General features: G+C 34.1%; 4 pseudogenes; 1 reads left to right on the top strand and 3 right to left on the bottom strand.

Annotated features, from left to right (window-relative positions):
• Window positions 1–7,237: 7,237 nt before the first annotated feature.
• LOC125831467 (uncharacterized) lies at window positions 7,238–7,765 on the bottom strand (annotated as a pseudogene).
• Window positions 7,766–11,566: 3,801 nt separating this feature from the next.
• LOC125831466 (protein FLOWERING LOCUS D-like) lies at window positions 11,567–13,111 on the top strand (annotated as a pseudogene).
• Window positions 13,112–13,185: 74 nt separating this feature from the next.
• LOC125831465 (protein FLOWERING LOCUS D-like) lies at window positions 13,186–14,800 on the bottom strand (annotated as a pseudogene).
• A 2,922-nt stretch (window positions 14,801–17,722) lies between these two features.
• On the bottom strand, window positions 17,723–18,232 carry LOC125831464 (uncharacterized; annotated as a pseudogene).
• Between the last annotated feature and the right edge of the window lie 3,687 nt (window positions 18,233–21,919).

Raw genomic sequence — 21,919 nt, 5'->3', positions numbered from 1 at the left:
TCCACCAACCTATCCTTAATTTTTTTTTGTTTTCCTGTGTTTTTTTTTAAATAAAAACATTTACCCCCCCCCCCCCCCCCCACACCTTCCACCAACCGACCCCTATTTTTTTTTGTTTTCCAAAAACAAAAAACAAAATTTACCCCCTCCCCTGGGCACCCCCACCCCCCACACCTTCCACCAACCTACTCCTAATTTTTTTTTTTTTTAAAAATTTTACCCCCACCCCCCCCACCTTCCACCAATAGACCCCAATTTTTTTTGTTATTCGAAAACAAAAAAAATCTGTTTTTTCAAACAAAAAAAAATTACCCCCTCCCTCGGGCACCCCCACCCCAGGCCTCCCCTTCTTTCCACCAACCTACCCCTAATTTTTTTTTGTTTTCCAAAAACAAAAAAAATCTGTTTTTTTCAATTAAGTTTGAAAATTAATTGAATTTTTGAAAATTAATATTAATTTTTTTTATTTTTTAGCACAATTAAGAATTTTGAGTGGAAGTGAAAACTAAGTGATCTATTATGGGTCAATATGGATACCCATATTTAACCCATTTTGACCATATTTGTAGAGACTCTTAAAATAACATGAAGCCCATATTTAACCAATTAAAATAGTATAAATTATAGGAACCACATATTATAAGTACTAAATAACATCCTATCCCTTCTTGTTTTCTATTTACCAAAAATCCCTTAAAAATGATGTTTGCGGATACACAATGTTGTGCACGGGATACATTGAGTTTGATACATTCCACATAGCGGGATACATAGTGTTGTGCACGGGATACATAGCGTTTGATACATTCCACATAACGGGATACATAGCGTTGTGCACGGGATACATGCGGGATACATAAGCGTTGTGCACGGGATACACATGTATTGGCTGTAAAAAAGGTGGGAAATCTTTATGTATCTTACATATTTTATTAATTGGAGGAAATAAGGGATTTTTGAAAATTTTGAAATAAGTAGGGATAAATGGATATTAAGGTAAGTAAAAGAGTGTAGTTAAGTAATTTATGAGTGATCTAAATCATTAAATATGGGCAAAATGGACTCATTTCATTAATATGGGCTCAAATTGCCACCCCTATTTGTACTTAACATACCTTGAATTCGATGTACATGACTGGCTTCCGCTCTCTTTATTCTACCTTGATGGTGAAGCTCTTACCTGGTTCAATAGCTTATTTTGCAACAAGCTATTTTTGGATTGCATTTCAAGGGTACATTTGCTCGGCGATTTCGACAACAAACCAACAATGATGTGGTAAGGCGTCTAGCTAATTCATCACAGGTTCATTTTGACTGCGCTAATTCTGTCCCTATAGTTTCACAATCAGTTATGTTGCCTCCCAGTCATTTTCCGGCCTCATCTGCCCTTGATTCTGCTTATGAAACTGGTGTCAACTCAAAGGTGGACCATGTGTTTGATAAAATGTCAGAGTCGTATACAAGTGTGGATGCCTTGGCGTTGATTACTGGAAGTAGCACTTAGACTGAAACTGCAAGGACTTAACTCATCTTGGGAATGCAAAGTTATACTCCCTTCGTCCATTGTTAATTGTCTGGATAAGGTCATGCACAATCTTTAAGAAAAATTTAATACAAGGTGCAATTTGACTAATATAACCCTACTATCAATCATTATGGCTAGTACTTTTTGAAAGCAATAGTTAATTATTAAGGGTAGAATTGGAAAAAAAGTGACTAATTGTTTCTTGATTGTTTAAATTGACAATTAATTTGGGACAATTATTTTTAGTATACCTGACAATTGAAAGTGGACGGAAGGAGTATTATGTTATCCGCGTTGTTGAAATTATACCGGTCTCTTATTCTGATTTACTTCCGCAGCAGTAGGGATGACAATTGGGCGGACGCGGGGCAGGGTGGGACGGGGAGGGTTGAACTTAACCCGCAAAATTTTTAATCCACCCCACCCCACTTCGCAAAATAACTTTTTTCATTTTCAACCCGCCCCACCTAGCCCCGCATAGATCCCCCCTGCATAATTTTTTTAATATTTTCATTTTTTTAGTTAAGTTTGATACTAAAAATAAAATTCATAAAAATAAATTCATTTTTTCATTAAGTTGTATTAGTTTAATAGATAGTGACTTAAAAAATTATTTTTTTAGAGATCAAATGGAAAACATGTAAGAAATTGTAATATTTTTTATTGAACCATTTTTATTTAGTAGTTTTAAAGAAATTATCTTAATAAATAGTGTTCTATCACTCTTATAGCATGTAAAAAGCCAAAATTACGTTTGAACCCACATAAAATCACATATACCCGCAAATTTTTTAATCCACCCCACCTCACTTCGCAAAATAACTTTTTTCATTTTCAACCCGCCCCACCTAGCCCCACATAGATCCGCCCTGCATAATTTTTTTAATATTTTCATTTTTTTAGTTAAGTTTGATACTAAAAATAAAATTCATAAAAATAAACATTTTTTCATTAAGTTGTATTAGTTTAATAGATAGTGACTTAAAAAATTATTTTTTTAGAGATTAAATGGAAAACATGTAAGAAATTGTATTATTTTTTATTGAACCATTTTTATTTAGTAGTTTTAAAGAAATTATCTTAAATAATGTTTTATCACTCTTATAGCATGTATCCGTTCTTGTTTGCAACTTAGAGAAGAAGTAAATCAGTGGAGAAAATAAATACTGCTTTGCGAAATGGTAAATAAAAAAGGAATGAAAACACAGGGGATTGTGCCAACTAAATTGGGAATTTAAAGAAGCAAATATTCCAATCTTCAGCTATTACAACTATATTTTTATTTTTGGGAAAATTTACCACTAGACAGAGTGTCTAGTGACCTTTTATTAGAAATAAAAAAAATCTCAATAGAGATAAGTACGAGCAAGAGGGCTAAGCCTTACCTTACCAATCCTAATGAGGTAACAAAAAAACTATGGTATGTTGTTTTTGGTCCTAAATTCTTGTACCTTCACTGAGCATGATAATTTGAACATTAAATTTGAAGACCTAGGATCCCAATATAGCCCGATTTCGATGGTTGCGAATCCTACAATTATCCAAATAATAGCACTTTCCAATTATAACCTATGTCGTACAAAGTGTTTTTGAAGCACAAAATTAATAGAAGAAAAAGAAAGAAAAAGAGAAAGATCAATATCCAAAAAACGTGCAAGTTCAAAAACCATGAAAAATCAACATCAACTACTAGAGGACAAAAATTGAGGAGGAGCAGTTTTTACAATTGCAGTAACTAAAGCAAATGAGGAGTGTTCAAAATTGCTTTTAGTTACTGGTGTAGTTAGGTTGTTTTAGTTGTCGAGATATTTTAAAATTCTTAAATTTTAAATTGTGCAGATTATGTATTTTATGTTGACTATTTAAAGCCCCTAAATGCTTAATAAAATTATTAAAATCAATTCAAAGTCATTCCAATCCAAAGAGAGACATTTTAAACCTATTTTCACTGCCCCAAAATTTTAGAAAAACCAACAATATCTATACACAATAAAAAAGGCACATCTGGGTCACTCCACCTAGTCATATGAAATTGAAATATATTTGTGATGCCAGTCACATGGAGAAGCTCAACAAGCCTTGCAAGAATGCATCCTGGCTGTCGAGACTAGAACACTGTTGATACTCCTAATATGCCCCTCAACTAATATGGAGTTTTCACATAGAATAGATAGGTCTTTTTTTTTTTTTTTAATAGTCATAGAAACAATAAGTTCTTTTCCAAGTATGGTATGATTTCTATATACAATTGCTCCGAATAGTTAGTTCTATATTCCAAAGGAAAAATAATAATATAATCTTCAAAGCCTTAGATTCAGCATTGAAGAACCAAGGTATCATACGATGATATTACTTGTTTATACCTAATAACGCTAAAACATTAACTCATTATAAACGTACATAACTAACTAATAAATTATAGCTAATTTAACTTTTAATAAGGTTTGACTATGTTAGTCAATATACCCATATATTTTTTATTTTTTTATGTTATATTAAGAATGTGTATTGCACGACATGGACACATGTGCAACGTGTCCAGACATTAGTTATATATGTAAATCTAGTAATAGATTCACATGATATGAAAAATACTAAATAAACACGACAATACTCATGGAAGATAGACTCATAGTATGAAAATATTAAATAATGTGACAATACACGTGACAAATAGACTCATAATATGAAAATGTTAAATAATGTGACAATACACGTGACAAATAGACTCGTGCACTTACTATAAATTACCCTGGTGTTCCTCTCAAAGTTTCTCTGGCTTATTCAGCAAAAAACATCTTCTTATTTTGTTCTTTAATTATTTTTCTTTTGCAGTGGAAATGAATACCATCAGCGGTAAGCATTGAAATGGACTTAATTGAATCAATGGAAGCATGTGCTAGCTGCAACTTTCTCGCAAAGATAAAAAAACATTGTTTAAGAAAGCGGAAGAACTTTTAACTCTGACCAGAGCAGATGTACGTGTTCTGCTCATTTCACCAAGTGGAAAACCATATTCATATGACTCCACAAATATAGAAAAAGTAATTGAAATATTTCTTGAATTGAAATCAGACAATCGTCATTGCGATCATGCTGATGTAGGCAAACCAAATATTTAAGGCATTTGATGATCATGCGTCTGTCACATGAAGAAGCTCAACAAGTCTTGCAAGGATATATTTTGGCTTTTGATACTTTTGTAGAATTCCAACAATTTGGAGTTGATGCTCCTACATACGCCCCTCAATTAATATGTAGTTTTCACATAGAAAATATAGGTCTTATATAGTCATACAAATGATAAGTTCTTGTCCAAGTATGATATAGTTGCTAGATGCAATTGCTCTGAATAGTTAGTTCTATAGTCCGATGGAAGCAAATAATCTACTAACTGTTGGGACGAAAAACTTTATATGAACGATCATGATACTTTTCGCTGTCAATACTGTCGGTGCAAAAGAATGACCTTTTGGAGCGTCTTGATGAACTTAACAGGGAGGTATTTGTAACACCTCATACCTAACAAACCTGGACAACAGAAAAATTGGTGGACCATAGAGACCTTCACGGGCCGTGGACTACCACACGAGCCGTGGGAAGGCTCGTGGAAGCCAGGTAGAGCCATCAGACCACGGAGACCACCACGGGCCGTGGGAGGGTATGTGGACCTGAGCCAGCAGACATCAGCCCAAGTGAAGAACCATGGTGGCCTTCACGGTCCGTGGTCCTTCACACGGCACGTGGTAGGGCTCGTGGATGGACCCCTCCTAGAACCAATAGACCCTGGCCATCAACCACGACCCACTTGACGGGCTGTGGTCCCTTTGACGATCCGTCAGTGGCGCTGTGGTTGGCCTCCGTCAGATTTTAAGTTGGAGTCATTTTGGTCATTTTCCCTATGCGTTGGATATTTAAACCGTGTCGTTTAATACCTAAACTACATCATTTTACTTAGTTTAAGCCTAGTAATTTAGTCAGAACTTACCTAAAATGATTATTCTCCCAAAATCATCAAACTTAGAGCAAAAAGAGATGAATGAGTCGACCAGCCTCTCAAGAACATGCAACAGGTTTTCTTCAGTTCCAGCCCTGAAATCGAAAGATTTCTCCGTGAATTTCGTCACCAGGTATGTGGGATTTCACTAGTTGTTTCCTTTCATCCACTAGGTCCCTAAAATTCAGTCAGATTCTTGATTCTCTATATCTTATTTAGACATAGGGTTTCTAAAACTTTAGAAAATTGTTGTGATTTGGTTGTTGTATTATTCTTAATCGAATTAGCTTATTTCTTGGAAAACTTGCTTAGTTTCTTGCATGAAACTCAGAACCTAGTTGTATAATTTCTTTTAGTTTATGAATTATACTTGCTAGGTCAATAAAACAGATAATCATGCTCCAGATTCGAATGTTACATTATTAGTACATAAATGTGCATTCTCAGATTTGCATGTCAGTATTTTGAGCTATCCAGTATTTTAGTTATGTTGGGTCATATACATATTCATTTGGGAGTAGGCTTAGCACCGAGTTGGACTAGGGTTCAACGTACCCTTATAGTCCCAGAACTACGTGCCCCCATAGGAGTATAAGTCCCCTTTGTGGGCATCAGATTTAGTGATCACGCCAGTCATGCCTTTATACCTTTGGCAAGGTATATTGGGTCCTCTCGATGGGGCGTATACATCGGACTCCACGTTTAGCTCACGTGGTTTTATATCGGTTAATAGTAGCTCCCACAATTAGAATCTAGTGCATTTGACCAGGTTTTTAGTTTATACTTCAGTATTCAGTCTCAGTATGTTATTTTCATGATTAACACTTAGTCATTGCATTTAGCTCAGTTTTCAGTTATATTTCAGCATATATATATTCTGCTCAGTTTATGTCATTTGCTTAGTTATGCTTTCTGCAGTTTATATATCTTGTTCAGCTATTATCTATTTCATGCATGCTCAGTACATTCCAAGTACTAATGCATACTCTACGCTACATCCTTTCATGATGTAGGTTCATGTACTCAGCATACAGATCACGCTTAGATCGATTATCGATCTGCATTCAGCAGCTTCAGTGGTGAGTCCTCATACTTCGAGGATAACATACATGCCTTTCATACCTAGTCCTTTCATTCAGTTTTCAGTTTTATTACAGTTAGCTGAGGGGAATGTCCCATCAACTCTATTCAGTTAGAGGCTTTACAGACATAGTAGTAGATTCAACTTTAGTTTTTGAGTGGTTGTTTAGTATCACTAAACTGTTAGTATATTTTATATATTCAGATTAGTTAGGTGTTCCCCACTTTTAGTTATCTATTGATTCAGCTTACGCATAGTACTTGTTTTATTCAGTGATTTTATAGTATGCTTATGATATGCCAGAGACAATGTTAGCTTGGGGTCACTCGTGATCTTAGGTCCCGTGTTATGTCAAGGGGGTAGCCTTGGGGCGTGACAATATCCATTCTTGTTTGAAACTTAGAGGAGAAATCAATCAGTGGAGAAATTACTGCTTTGCAAAATTAAACATCTAATTTAAAAGAGCATTATAATAAAAAGAATGAAAACACAAATACTAAATTGGGAATTTGAAGAATCATCATACTCCATAATGCAAATGTTCCAACTTCAACTATTACAACTATATGAAAGAGAAATACTAACAAAAAGACTATGATATGTTGTTTTTTGTCCTAAATTCTTGGACATTTCACTAAGCGAGAACATGAGAAAGTAATTTGAACATTAAACTTGAAGATCTAGGATCCCAATAAAGTCCAATTTCATCACCAACGCTTAATCCGCGACTTTTGAACAATTTGATGCACGAAAGATAAAAGTCATCATTGTACAATTTCCTTAAGCAAACACTTCCACCTTCATACTTCTTAGTAATATTCTCCTCCGTGACATCCCACACACCAACATGAACATCACACTCGTTCTCCAAACTTTTGGCCTCATCCGACGTCCAGTATCGAAGAATGTACTCAAACGTCTCGAAAAATGGAATTATTAGCTTTTCTACAATAACCTTGTCACATGTACTCCTTTTCTTGATCTGCCAGGGATTTTCCAAATCAATTTTTGGGAGAGGGTATGTGTCTCTTATCTCAATTAGTTCTCAAGTCACTACATGTGGAGTGTTGTTAAGTTTGCAAGCTTCTTCTTCAGCTTTTGATGGAAAGAAATTGTAAAAGAATGTCTTCTTAAGGCTAAACAAAGGCTTTTGATCAGACATTGAAGAAGAAGCTTGCAAACTTAACAACACTCCACATGTAGTGACCCGAGAACTAATTGAGATAATAGACATATACCCTCCCCTAAAAATGGAATCATCAGCTTTCCTACAATAACCTCGTCACGGGTAATCTTTTTCTTGATCTGTAGGGGTTTCCCAAATCAATTTTTTGGAGAGGGTATATGTCTCTTATCTCAATTAGTTCTCGGGTCACTACATGTGGAGTGTTGATAAGTTTGCAAGCTTCTTCTTCATCTTTTGATGGAAAGAAATTGTAAAAGAATGTCTTCTTAAGGCTAAGCAAAGGCTTTTGATCAGACATTGAATAAATTGTTGGAAGGATACATTTAAAAAAAGAGAGAGGCAGTAACACTCTATTTATAATAGTAAAATTAGGTTTTAATTTTTATTCCAACCTTGAGCGGGAACATAGAATTCTGGGTGATATTTTTTTTTTGACCGCCTTAATTTTTATTCCAAAAAGGGTCTGTTAATATTTATTGAGTTACCCAATTATCCAGATTTTTATATTTAAAGTTTTTCCTTTTATATCTCTCTCTCTATTTTTTGACTGCCTCAATTTTCATTCCAGTAAGGGTCCTTTAATAATTATTGAGTTACCTAATTAGCCAGATTTTTTTAAAGTTTTTCCTTTTATATCTCTCTCTATAATGGAAAATGTATTTTTTCTCTTCTTCTCTCCTTAAATATTTCTTCACACGAAAAATTGGATATTTTATCTTCCTCACGCATTTTTTTTTACATTTTGTTCAATGACTAATTTAAATTTTTTATTTTATTGGGCCAATTTATTTATAGGTTTCACTAATTTTCTTATAAAATTTATTATAGATGCCTCCATTTTTTTTACAAATACAAAAACTAAATTATAGTATAGCCACAAAAAATAGTTTTAATTCACTAAAGAATGAAAGAAAAAACTAAGAGACTCAAATAATGATAATCAAAGAAGTCAAAAAATAATTTATATATGAAAAAGATTAAAACACAACTTGAACTTTACTAGAATGATCATATATACCCCACATGATTTTTAAAAAAAAAATTAAAGTAAAATAAATAAATTTAAAACTAATTTTTCACTTCCGTTATGTGAGCTCCTTTTGTAACGGTAGGGATATGTGAGTCATTTATATAACGGTAAGGGTATATTTGAGCCACTTTCATAACGAGGGGTATACAAGCTAAATAAAAAAGTTGAGGGGTATATCAGACCCTTTTACCTTTCCCAAAAAAAACTTTAGATAATTATCCAAATAGAGTTATACCATGTATGATGTAGTCACTTTAGATAATTTGTGTTTGATTAATTTTCCAGCTTCATGATTTTTATCGTAGTTTTCGAACACGTGCACACGTATTTCAAGCTAATTAATAAAATCATATTGAAAATATTATAATAAGATTGTGATGAATTACATCAAATTTGAAGAGAACAAAAACAAGATCATATCCATGACGAATAATGAGCCTATTCAACTGATATTATTGTCATTACAAGGCACAAATCATGACTTTTTGGCTGCGTGTTGAAAAACTTACCAGACACAAAAATTGTTGTCAAACGGGAGCTAAAAAATAAAGATATGTGGAATATATCAAAATACCTTTTGATCTTGTGTCTTAAAAATGTTATGTGCACGGAACATTCTTGTTATTCATTTAGAATATGTTGATGAAGTGTTTGCTCTTGTTCCCTCATTTGAGCTGTGGTTTCTACTATTATGGATATTCATTTTTTTAATGATATTCCAAGAGTTCATACTAACAAAAGATGGGAGGAAACTAGATTTGTTTCCTTCGATGTTGAAGATGGTTTAACTTATGCTGTGAAATATTGCAAACTAAACAGAGTAAGCTGAGAGTTCCCCTCGAGAATGTCTTGGCTGAACTAGCCAAACCTAGAAGGGAAGCATAAATGACTCAAGAAGAGTGTAACACCCCCTAAATTTTCTAAGCTAAGTCCCGAACTGTTCTTCATTTGCGTATAAGGTCGTATCGGGTGATTCTTAAACTTTCCGTAGGTGTTAAAGTCTATTATTTAGTATGGGAATGAATTTTGATATGAATTAAGGTAACAAAAATCCTCTAGCACATGGTTGAGTTGTAAGCTTCCTTACCGATTAAGTTTTGATGTAAAGTTCTACTTAGGTCAACTTCAAACGATCATATCTCTTAGCACATAATGAATTAGGTGACCCATGACCAATCAAATAGAGTCCTTTTTCCAACTCCACCAAGTTTGCCTCATTTTGAGTTCAGAGTAAAATGTTATGAATATTTTACTAGAGACTACCACAACAGTGTTTTCTGAGTCAGTGAACTACAAAACCCTTTTATGGGTCGTAGTTTGGGGTCCAATTCCCATAGACCCATCTACGGGTCGTAGTTTGGTACCGTAGAATGAACCTTTTAGCCTTAAAACTTCAATATGAATTCTATGGATGGGATCTACGATCTGTAGATCAAACCATAAACTGTAGATGGCCTTGTGGAAGGTTTTCAACAACTTTTTAAGTGGGGTTTCTTTTGTATATTCCCATTCATAATCCCAAGCCATTATGTTTTAAATTCAATAAGGGGATTATATTCTACTAAATACTGAGTTTTCATTTATTTTCACTCTGTTATTGTTTAATGCTTTCAGATAGACTAAAGACCCCGGCAACACAAATGTTTGTTCAACTGATCATTCTGAGTACAACTTCAAGTTCACTTACACAATGAGGATAAGGATCCCTTTGCTTCCTCCTCATACTGTGTGCATTATGAAGAGGCAGAAAGTTCTCTTTCTTCATTTTCCGAAATTGATGTATAAGAAATCTCATATAATTATCTTTATAAACATGACTTTTATAAACAAATAGGGTTCATGTGATACAAAACATGAACAACAATTTAGAATTCAATTTTTTTACATAATAGAAGTCAATATCTCAACGGTTATGGAATTGGAACTCATAATAAGAAACACAACTGAATTCAGATTTCAAGAAAACAATGATAGAAATCTAAACATAACGTTTCACTGACTGAATTAAGATGTTTGAGATTTCTATCGTTGTTTTCTTGAAATCTGAATTCAGTTGTGTTTCTTATTCTGAGTTCCAATAAGAAACTCAATAGTCTCTAATCTGAAGTTTGAATATTTAAATATATCAAATCTAAAACTGAATTTATTGAAGTTTGAGAAGGACGAAAAAATAAAGAAAAGTATGTTTTTGGTTATATTTTATAAATTTAAAAGGTATTTTTGATTAAATGAAAATTACAAGGATGTAACAAAAACTAAACTAAAATAATAAGCTTGAATTTAATTAAGTCAAAAATACATTAAATGCCATGCATATATTTGTCTTTTTGTTTTTATATTTCACCTTGTTTTCTCCTCCATTTTCAAGAACCAAAACAACTATCTTTCTCCTTTCATCTTCACTTCGTTACAACCCAGAAAAAAAGTTGAAACAATCCATAAAACCTAAACCCATCTTCTCCAATCGTCCATTTTCATCTTCTCCTATCCGGTCATCTTCTTCTCTGTTGATAAAACCATTACAGAAAGCATAAAATCCATCAACAAAATCCCTGTCCAGTCCCCAATTCATTTGTCTAACTCAAACTTTTGATTTCACTTCCAATTTCAGTTAAGTTCCAAATTCTAACCCTACCTTTAAATCCGATTTGATCCTGAATCATTTCCATCTCTTGCTATGAATAGAAGATGAGGTAGATCAGACAGTAAACAATCTTTAGATCAAGTGTCCAATGGTTTTCGCGGTAATGTCAATGAAGAACAATCAACATTGGTTTCTTCATCTTCTTCAGGTAAAGTTAGCAAAACTCAAGTGAAAAGTTCTGATTTTTCTAATAGAAATGTGATTCTAAAGTGGTTAGAAGTAAAAATTCGAGAAGGGGAGTTGTTCCGGATGAGATTATTTGTATAAAAAAAGAGTCAATTTTTGAGGCTTTAGTTGCGTTAACGGCTGAATTTCCGTCTGACTCGTTAAAGGATGAGAAAATTGAAGCTAGGGTTGTTGGTGTAGTTGGTGGGATAAAACAATGTCACTATATTTAAATTTGGAATCACATTATTACAAAATGGTGTGAAAATGTATTGATTTGGGTGACAAACGAAATGTTTGGTGATGTTACACCTGAACAGTGTAGTGATCAGTTATTGGATTCTGCCTATAACTATTTGTTATCATACAAGTATATTAATTTTGGGTTGGCGTTGACAATTAAGAACATGATTCCAGTTGCGCCAAGTAAAGACAGAGTGATTGTTATTGGGGCAGGTCTTGCTTGGTTGGCGGCTGCACGACAACTGATGTTATTTGGGTTTGAGGTTATTGTTTTGGAGGGACGAAAGCGTGCAGGTGGATAGGTGTATACAAAAAAGATGGAAGGAGGGAATAAGGTGGCAGTTGCTGATCTAGGAAGGAGTGTTTTGACAGGTGTATCTAGGAAATCTACTTGGTCTGTTGGCTCAATGGTTGTCGTATACACTTCATAAGGTGAGAGATCAATGTCCACTCTATCGTGCTGATGGAAAGGACGTAGATAAGTATTTGGATAAAAAAGTAGAGGCTGCTTCCTATGTACTTTTGGACAAGGCAACCAAGGTTAGACAAGAATTATCTCAAGTTTTTTCTCTTAGAGAGGGATCGAAGACTTTGCGAAAGGATTCTGGTGTTGCGATGAATGCTGAGGAGATGAGCTCATTTAACTGGCATCTGGCAAATCTGGAATATGAAAATGCAAGTTTACTTTCACATCTTTCCTTAGCATATTGGGACAAAGATGACCCCTATGATATGGGAGGGTATCATTGCTTCTTGCCCGGTGGAAATGGAAGATTAGTTCATGCTCTAGCTGAAAATGTGCCTATTCTTTTTGAAAAATTGTTTATTCCATTCGTTATGGTAGAGATAGTGTGAATGTGATTATCGGAGGCCAATTATTTGAGAGAGATATGGCATTGTGCACCGTTCTTCTCAGAGTTTTGAAGAGTGGTTCGATCACATTCATACCAGAGTTGCCTCAATAAAAGCTGGACACAATAAAAAGATTGGGTTTTGGACTATTAAATAAGGTTGCAATGTTATTCCCGTATGTGTTTTGAGACTCCAATGTTGATAGATTTAGTTATGTTGCTGATGATCCTAGTTGTCGGGGGAGTTCTTTCTATCCTACAACTGTGCAACGGTTGCTGGTGGGCCTTTTTTGTTAGTTCTCGTTGCAGGAGAAGCTGCACACAAGTTTTAGAGAATGGCCCCTACTGATGCAGTAAAAAAAGTACTTCAAATTTTAAAAGGTAAATGATAGGTTCCACATTAACTTTGCTTTAGTAAAAAATAGATTTTGGTATATTGAAAGCAAAGTTAATGTGGAACCTATCATTTACCTTTTAAAATTTGAAGTACTTTTGTTACTGCTTCAGTAGGGGCAATTCTTTAAAACTTGTGTGCAACTTCTCCTGTGACTAGAACTAACAAAAAGGGCCCACTAGCAACCGTTGCATGGTTGTAGATTTGAAAGAATTCCCCCTGACAACTAGAATCATCAACACCATGACCAAATATATCAACATTGGAGTCCCAAAATAGAAACGGGAATAACATTGCAACCTTATTTAACAGTCCAAAACCCAATCTTTTTATTGTGTCCAGCTTTTGTTGAGGCAACTCGAATGAACCTGATACAACCACTCTTCAAAAATCCAAAAGGAATGGTGCACAATGCCATTTCTCCCTAAAATAATTGGCCCCAAGTAATCACCTTCACACTATCTCTACCATAACGAATGACATGCACAATTTTAAAAAAAAATAATAGGCACATTTTCAGCCAGAGCATGAACTAATCTTCCATTTCCACCAGACAAGAAGCAGTGATCCCCTCCCATATCATAGGGGTCATCTTGGTCCAAAAATGCTAAGGAAAGATGTGAAAGCAAACTTGCATTTGCATATTCCAAATTTGCCAGATGCCAGTTAAACAAGATCATCTCCTCAGCATCCATCGCAACACCAAAATCCTTTCGCAAAGTCTCCAATTCCTTTCCAAGAGAAACAACCCGAGATAATTCTTGCCTGACCTCTTGCCTTGTCCAAAAGTTCATTGTAAGCAGCCTCCACTTTTATTTTTATCCAAATGCTTGTCTACGGGCTTTCCATCAGCACGATAAAGTGGACATTGGTCTCTCACCTTATGAAGTGTATACAACAACTGTCGACCCAACAGACCAAGTGGATTCCCTAGTGTACCTGTCAAAACACTCCCTCTTAAATCAGTAGTTGCCACCTTATTCCCTCTTTCCATCTTTTTTGTATACACCCTTCTACCTGCACGTTTTCGTCCCTCCAAAACAGTAACCTCAAACCCAAATAACATCAGTTGTCTTGTAGTTGCCAACCCCGCAAGACCTGGCCCAATAACAATCTCTCTGCCTTTACTTGGCTCATTTGAAATCCTGTTCTTAATCGCCAACGCCACCCCAAAATTAATATACACGTATGATAACAAATAGTTATAGGCAGAATCCAATAATCCACTACACCGTTCAGGTATAACATCACCCAACATATCCTATGTCACCCAAAATCAACACGTTTTCACGTCATTTTATAATAATGTGATTTCTAATTAAAATATAGTTACATTGTTCTATCCTGCCAACTACACTAACAACCCCAACTTCAATTTCCTCATCCGTTAACGAGTCAGAAGGAAATCCAGCCGTTAACGCAACTAAAGCCACATAAGTTGGCTCTTTATTTAAACAAATAATCTCATCCGAAATAACTCCCCTTCTCGAATTCTTACTTCTAACCACTTTAGAATCAACATTTCTATTAGAAAAATTTGAACTTTTCACTCGGGTTTTGCTAACTTTACTTGAAGAAGATGAAGAAACAATGCAGATGGTTCTTAATTGATATTACCGAGAAAACCACTGGATACCTGATCCAAACACTGTTTACTACCTGGCCTACCTTGTCTTCTATTCATGGGGATAGAGATGGGATGGAATTGTGTTATGAATATAACTTAGCTGAAGGACCTATGTGAGAAGATGTCATATTCCATTTGGGACCCTGGGAATATTCCTATATATAGAAGAGGGAAATACTCAATTAGGGTGATGCTATGAACTTGTCTCTTATTTCTTAGTTTCTTAGTTTAATCTGGAACCTCCCTCCATTCTTTCTTTTTATTTCGACTTCTTCCCTTGGAAGGATTTGTTACTAGTTTTGGAGTAATTAGAATGATGAACTCTTATAGTTGTCTGTGTAATTCCAATTATCCATTCCAATACAATATGGGTTCATTACAAATTGTTTGGTATTGAACCGGAATTAGGGTTAGAATTAGAATTTTGGAAGTGAATTGAAATTGGGAGTAAAACTATTGTTCGGGTTTGAGTTAGACAAATGAATTGGGAATTGAAGAGGAATTTTGTTGATCTAAATTCAACCATTGGTGATAAATTTGGGGTTGGTGTCACTGGCTCTATTTCTACCCCTCTGAATCCTAGTGTTGGAGGAATAATATTGGCTGATGGTAGCTCGGGTACATGTGCTTCGTCTTCTAGCGCAAATCATGGTGGTTGGTAAAAGACGATATTGTGGGAGCAGAAACTTTGTATTTCTCTCTTCTATGGTAATTATTTTTATGCCATTTTTCTCTTTCCTCAATTAAATCTTACAGCTTTTAAGCATCTTTATAAGCCTCTACTATTATATCCTCTTTGTCAAAGCATAGTCAGTGAGAAGTATAGTATCTTTTGTATGATTGTGTTCTAATAGCTCGTCTTAAAAACCACCTAGATTTATGACAGTGCGATTACAGTTCTTTCTTCTATTGAGGAAATAACTATGTACTGTGCTATTGTGCATGTCAATCCATAAGAAAGATTTTGCTATTGCTAGCAGATTAACAGGTAAAAAGAATCTTTTTACATGTATGGTCAATAATGATAAAGAGCAATTTGAAAAATTTGGTTCTCTTGCAACACATAGCTATTTATGCTTTACTTAAGCCGAGGGTCTATCAGAAACAACCTCTCTATCTCTATGAGGTAGAGGTAACGTTTGCGTACATCCTACCCTCTTCAGACTCCTCCTGTGGGACTACATTGCGTATGTTGTTGTTGAATAGAATGTGTTGCAACACCTCATGATCTACACTTCTAACTTATTTGAGATCTTTTTGTCTCAGATGTACTCAAGCAGTTGCGTTAGGCCAAGTACTTGTGTAGGTTCTGATTTTCTTGGTCTATTTTTAAGCATTCCTCAGATGATAAAAGCTTCAGTCCGCTGTTTGATTGCTTCCATATCAGTGTTGAACATTCTGCTCAACTGCTCATGATGAGGGAGAACTTTCTGCCTCTTCATAATGCGCACAGTACAAGCATCAACTGCATAAAGTCTATCATTGCCGATATCTTCATCCAACAACTTCTTACTTTCATCTGTATGAGGAGGAAGCAAAGGGATCCTTATCCTCATTGTGTAAGTGAATTTGAAGTTGTATTCAGAATGATCAGTTGAACAAACATTTGTGTTGCCGGGCTCTTTAGTCTATCTGAAAGCATTAAATAATAACAGAACAACAGCTTGTCAAGTTCCTTCAATCAGTACAATAGTTTGAAGGTCAAAATTCGCATAGATGTTACATATACTTGATGAATACATCCATGTCAATTTAGTGCTATTGGCTTCCGTGTTTTTGTAAAATACAGTGAGACTTTTGTTAATGCTAACTGAAATCATGCAGATACAGTATTTAATTCTCCCTGTATGTGTTTGTATGTGTGATCAACTGTAAACGTATGCATGTGTTTTCATCGCAGAAGCTGGATTATCTGTATGTGTATGTATGTGTTTTGTAAGCAGAAGTTGGATGTATGTGAAAACATCAATAACTGTATGTGTGACCAGCTGTATCTAAGTAGCGTCGATTTTCCAGTGCCATTTCTTTGTCAACTAAGTTACTATCTTTTTCCTGCAGCGAATACTCACAAATCCATTTTGCTCAAAAATGGTCATGAGATTCAGGATTCCAACCAACAGTAGTTGCAGAAGCTTCCACTCCTGAGTGAAGGGATCGATTGATGATGTGATAATTCGTATTGAGTCATACCATATGTATGATGATCCTCATGAGACAGAATTCCAGCAGTTGTAGAACTTTGTATCTAAGTGTTTTGCCTCTGTAATATAGTCCTAAATGATTCAAATTTGGCAGGCACACACTTTTATCTTGTTAACAAGTCTTGTAGAATGAAATTGGTTATACTATAAATTGCTCCCTCCCTCCTTCTCAAATTATCTGTCATGGTTTCTAAAAATAGTTGTCTCAAATTATTTATTATTTTAAAAGTTAAACACAACTATTATATTGTTAGATTGAAGCTTTCTCTTTTCTTCTCCTTTGAACATGTTTGATAATCTATCGTTTCTACGCACTACATAAAAAATGATCATTAGCGGCAATTAATTCTTAATTGCCGCTAAATATGTAATTTTAGGGGCAATTAACACTCTTGTATATGTCCCTTAAGCCTTTAGCGACAATGGTTCTAATGACACTTAACTAATGCCGGTAAAGACTTTAGTACTCTTTATTAATGTCTATATTTATTGCCGCTAAAAGTTGTTTTTGTTGTAGTGACGTTTCATGTTCTAGTACAAAGATCCATCAAACGTGGTACAAGTAAAGTTGCGTCCAAACAAAAAATAATTGCTTTAAATTCAAAGCTATATCGAGCTAAAGCCTTTCAATATTTAACATTATGATTGTCGGTCCCTCCTAACCGCTCTTCCAAGTTTTGCTTCTCAAGACAAAATTCTATCACGGGACATGCTTTCATTTACCTGCACACAGACGTCTTGTAGCACGTTATCAGTTTGGCTTGAGAACAGCAATGTTTCATTGTTGTTGACGTCTGGTGCAAGAGATGGCATCTGCTGCTAACCTTGTGTCATCATTAGAACAGGTCACAAATGGCTCATCAGTCTTGGCTGGTTTAGATTCTATGGAATCCATCCTAGGCCATTTGAAGCTACTAGCTTTTTCTTTTGCTGACCTGAAACACCATCTTGTTCTGGACCTGTTTTTCGACCCCAAGTAGTAGGATTCCATGAGATAGTTCTCCCTATACGAAAACTTGAACTTGGTCTTCTTATAAATCCATTTCTCAGCTGCTTCTCGGACACGACAGCTAGAGAATGTCTCAGATTTTTCATCATCCACACTCTTTCATTGACCTGACCATGACGATAGAATCCTCTGAATCTGCTGTGTGCAAAGGCACTGCAGGTAGGTATGCTGTTGAACATAGAAAAGCCCTGCTGAGGTCTCGTTTGCAATGAACTATATCATGTCCATCAACGACCCGGTTATCTCTACAAAGCCATCCACTGCGGAAAACGCATGCATTTTCTTGATTGCAAAATATTCTTCATCACTGGTAGTGCGGGAAAACAAAACAGACGAAGTTCTCAATAAACTATTCAAAAGTTCTAAAACTGAAAATCTCTTCTACATAAAATTTGCAGGTAAAAGTTGAACTTACAATTAACAAAGCAGTTTAATAACACAGCCTTCTCAGGAAAATATGAGATCCATCATCTGCACATGCTATATCTGATCGCGTACACTTCATGATATACATCATACTTCCCAATACTCTAGCATAATCTAATTGTGAATCACTTTCGCCTTCACTCTTTTGAAGTGCAAGACTCACATTTATTGGAGTCTTGACAATATAGAAATCCAAATATTTAAAATTGTCAAGTACCTTTTCAATATAATGAGATTGTAAGTGTCTCTACTGACGATCAACATGTCATCATCATATAAACAACCAATGACCTTGTAATTTGGAGTGTCTTTAATGCAAACACATTTATTACTTCCATCATTCTTAAATTCATTTGCCAACATGGTTTGGTCAAATTTTGCATGTCATTGTTTGGGTGCTTGTTTTAGTCCATAAAGTGACTTAACAAGTTCGAATACTTTCTTTTCTTTACCAGGATTCACAAAACCCTCAAGTTATTCCATGTAAATTTGTTCCCCCAGTTCTCCATTTAAGAATATACCACAACTAATGAAATTAACATCCGAATGAATGTGATTCTAGTTACTAGCAAGTAGGTGTCGAAAAAATCAAGACCTTCTTTTTGTAAGTCTTTGACAACAAGTCTTGCTTTGTATTTGTCAATGGTTTCATCGACTTTCATTTTCCTTTTGAAGATCAACTTTGAACCAAAAGGTTTATTTCCGAGAGGAAAATCAATCAACTTCCAATATGGTTGCTTAAAATTGAATCAATCTCACTATTGACATCCTCTTTCCAAAAGGATGAGTCCGCAAAAGAAATAACTTCTTTGAATGTATGAGATTCATTTTCAAGAAGAAATTTTTTAGATTTATATGGATAGATGTGTTCAATTAACATATTGTCATGACTATCTGAATATTTGGACTTATGACCCAAAAATTGGCATGATTTACTATTTATAGCATATTCAATGAAAAGACAATCCATAGTCTTAGGTCCTATTTTGATCCTTTTGGGGATAGAAACTCGGACTTTGGCTAGACCCCTCCACACTTTGAAATATTTCAAATTGGATTTTCTTCCTTTACATTTCTCATATGGAATAGATTATCCTGAATAGACAACTTTTTATTGCTTCCTTTCTGAATGAACAATTTTTTTGTTATTCCCTTTTGTTGTAAGGATTAAGGCACTCAACATTTTCTTCAAAGTTCGGTTTGAGCAATAGTTTGATGGATGATTTCTTTTTCCAAACATATTTCTGCAAAAGGAGATTCATATTCTCTACCTCTATCACTTCTAATCATTTTTATCTTTTTATCCAACTGATTTTCAACTTCAGTTTTATATTACCTAGATATTTCTATTGCTTCATCCCTAGCTTACCATTCAACAAATAGACATAACTGTATCTAGTGCAATTGTCAATAAAAGTTATGAATTACTTTTTCCCACCACAAGATGATGTTGACTTTATATCACAAATGTCAGTGTGAATCAACTCTAAGGGATTAAAATTCCTTTCAACAAATTTTTAAGAATGCTTAGCATACTTAGATTCAACACAAACTTGACATTTTTATTACAATTTTGTCTGATACAAACATTGTTTAGAGTCAACACTTTACCAGATGTCCATTTCAAAAGAACCTTTCCTTAACCTTTAATTTTTGGCTGTCGTAGAATTATCGGGTCCAATAAGAGCATAAGACCCAAATGCTTCTTTTACAATACAAACATGACATATGACTTTTCACCAATATTCATGTCCATATAAAGTTGTATATAATTTTGTGGGTCTACAATATATTTTTCAAGTATTTGAAAATAATTTTCCACATTTTTTCCTGCTTTTAAATTTATACTACCAAATGCCATCAGCAGCGTGGAGCCTCTTTAGGAAATAATATTCTACAAACGAATTGTATTGCTTCAATTCCCTTTGACAATCTTTATAAAATGTCAAAGTTCATTCCATAGAGGCACCTATTGCAGGCACAAAATTACTAACTTTATGTCACTAGTTTTTTTTTTCTTTTCATAACAAGACAAACCACTTAGTATTTAGAATATTAACAATAAAGACTGGAACTTTATATAACTTATTTCTAGTTAACGATGGAGTATTTATATTCTCAAATCGTCAACTGAATGAACTTTGAATGCTGATGAAGCTTTTATGGCTTCAAATCAGTTTCAAAACCAGACGGGCTACAAAACCAAGAGGTTTTAATCTAAAAAACCAAAAGTACAACACTGATTTATTCAGTGAAGTCTTCATATTCTTCAAACCAAATGAGTAGAAAATCAAGAGATTTTTGTCTCCAAAAATCAGAATTAGAAAATCTCAAAGATATGTTTTTCTTTTCAAAGAGCTTTCCAACTAAGACATTTTGTATAACTTAAATGTCTCAATAGTTTGAAATAATATCTTATCAAACTAAAATATGTATATCTCAATCTGCAAGCTAAAGAATTTAAAAGGTAACACTATTTGCCAAGAAAAATTCATTCAAAAAACATATGTCTTGCAAATCTTTTTCCAAAGACACTCATGATAAATATATATAAAAAAACTAACTTTTAGAAACAATTTTCCTCCTTATATAAATAACTAGTTTTTGGACATGTGCGTTGCGTGTGTCTCCCATGCAAATTTTTATTCGATTAATATTTTTTTTATTAAAACATGTGTGTAATAGTAATAAAATGTAACACTTACAATAAATCTTTAAAAGTGTGACAAGAAATAACAAACGGAGGATGTTTTTTAATGTTTAAAATACAAACTTACAATAATAAAAAATTCATGGTAAAATAAATTAAAAGAAGTCTAATAGAGAGAAAACACATTAAAAACAAAGAAAAAAATACAATGATTACATCATTCTTAAGGCTTTAATCACAACAATATAGATGAAAAAAGAAATACAAAATCAATAAAAAATCTTTTGAGTTCTTCTCGACACCGTCTGGTTGGGTTCGAAAGTGATTAGGGCGACATATGGAAACTTACAATTGCAAATCATGAGATTGATGAATTAGATGACATAAAACTTATACTAAAAACATAATATTATTATATGAAAACTAATATAAAAGGAAAATATTAAATTGTTGAGAGAACAAATCTCCCCATAAATTAAACTCTTAATGTCTACATTGTGGATGTTCTTGTGTTATGCTATGAGAATAGGAATCTTTAATTTATAGATCTCCAAACTTTTCCTCTGAGGAAAGAATAAACCAAATATGGAAGATAATTATATTTTCCTTTCAGAAAAAGTTCAAGAATTTATGGTAATACTTTGACTTTTCTTTAAGGAAAAAAAAAAACTTCAAATAAGGAAAGAAAATCAAGGCAAAACCCTAACACATCTCTCCAACCAATCAAAATTCAAGAGCCAAACTATATAATGAATAAAATAGTACAAGAATGATAGAAGTGTTTCACTATTTTAACTATTAACTATAGATGAAAAGGATAACATTGAGTAGAAATCCCATGAAACAAAAAAATGAGTTTATATAGATATTCATGGAGGAATACCAAAAGA

Source organism: Solanum verrucosum, unplaced genomic scaffold (assembly GCF_900185275.1).
Source record: "Solanum verrucosum unplaced genomic scaffold, falcon-dt-bn FXZP01000049.1, whole genome shotgun sequence".
Taxonomy (NCBI): domain Eukaryota; kingdom Viridiplantae; phylum Streptophyta; class Magnoliopsida; order Solanales; family Solanaceae; genus Solanum; species Solanum verrucosum.
This window is presented reverse-complemented; position numbering and strand designations above follow the sequence as displayed.